This window comes from Pteropus alecto, unplaced genomic scaffold (assembly GCF_000325575.1).
Source record: "Pteropus alecto unplaced genomic scaffold, ASM32557v1 scaffold41, whole genome shotgun sequence".
Taxonomy (NCBI): domain Eukaryota; kingdom Metazoa; phylum Chordata; class Mammalia; order Chiroptera; family Pteropodidae; genus Pteropus; species Pteropus alecto.
Window position 1 is genome coordinate 2344433 of NW_006430464.1, and position 1542 is coordinate 2345974.

At 44.7% G+C, this 1542-nt stretch overlaps 1 pseudogene; it reads left to right on the top strand.

Annotated features, from left to right (window-relative positions):
* The first annotated feature begins 584 nt into the window (after positions 1 to 584).
* On the top strand, positions 585 to 703 carry LOC112482163 (annotated as a pseudogene).
* Positions 704 to 1542: the final 839 nt, after the last annotated feature.

The following is a 1542-nucleotide window of genomic DNA, read 5'->3' on the forward strand; positions in this document are numbered from 1 at the left end:
CGCTCAGACTTGGATAACTTACAGGGAAATGGAGCTCTGAAGAGAGAGCCTTGTCTCCGGTCAAAATGATACCCAAAGAGGACCTGCCGGCCATTGCCCAAAGCGGGATGGCGAAGACATGTGATCGGTGTTACATTTCCCTTCATCTAGAGCCTCTCCCATGAGCGCCCGCCAAACCTACGGTTGCCATCGTCAACAAAAATTATCCCAAACTTGAACCTGGGACGACGGATGGCCACTTGCCCTTTTCACGTGATCCTAGACCACCGTCTGTTAGACAAGGTTAAACACCCATGGATCACCTGATTCTCTAGCTCAGCGTCAGCAAAGTCTTTCTGTAAAGGGCCGTTTTTCTGTAAAGGGTCGATATTTTCAGCTCTGTGTATCAGGCGGTGTCTGTCACAATTACTTGACTCTTCCATGGTGGCCAGGAAGCAGCCATAGACAATCCATAAATAAGTGGGCATAAATAATGACCGTGTTCTAATAGCACTTTAAAAATTTCATGTCATTTTCACCTGTCAAACAATAGTATTCTTCTTCTTCTTCTTTTTTTTTTCCAACCACATAAAAATGTGAAAGCTGTCTTTGGCCACGCCACCTTGAACAAGCCTGATTTCGTCTGATCTCAGAAGCTAAGCAGGGTCGGGCCTGGTTAGTACTTGGATGGGAGACCACCTAGGAAGACCAGGTGCTGTAGGTGTAAAAAAATAAAATAAAATAAGGGATCGTAAGCTGACAAGGTCCTTGCCATCTGTGAGGTCGACCAAGAGTTGTCTCACCTGAAAAAAAAAAGTGTGAAAGCTGTTCTTAGATTAGTAGCTGTTCAAAAAAAAAGAGTTGGCCCATAGGTGAGATGGGCAGTAGATTCCTGCTCTGGGAAAATATAACTGCTTGACTTCTTGTCTGCTGTGGGTTGGAGGCCCCAGACACGTAACGTATAGAAGACTGATCCATTGAAAGTAATTTCTGTTTAATAGAGATGCCAATAATTTCTGTCTGATAAACAAGATAACCTAAAGGTTTGATTGCCCTTTAGATATCAACGGACTTTGTGTCTAATTTAGTAATCTCACTCCAGCTCAGTATTCTTTTCTTTAATATATATATATTTCTTGTAACATCCTTTGAATTTACTAACCTTCTAGTTCTCTTATAAATAGTTTTTTTTAAAAAAAAACCTTACGAATCATATTGTTTATGCTGTTTGCTCATCAGCTCCATAAGGGCGGGACTCTGGGACTCTGCCTTATTTGTCACCACACCCCCAGTGCCCCAGCATCGTGTCTGGCACCGAGTAGGGCTGGAGTTGGTGTTTGTTGCGTAAATGAATGAAGAGACCCCACCCCCCAAGTCTCCCCGCCTTCCCCACCAATCCCACTCGGCACAGAGACTCCACTTCCCATCCTGGTCCATGTTCTCTGTGGTCAGGCACCACGGCTGGTTGCTCTCACTCTCGATGCACTCAGACAGCCCTGAGGAACTAAGAATCATCCTGCCCCAAGTGTCAGTCGGGCCAAAGTTGGGAAACTCTGATGAAGA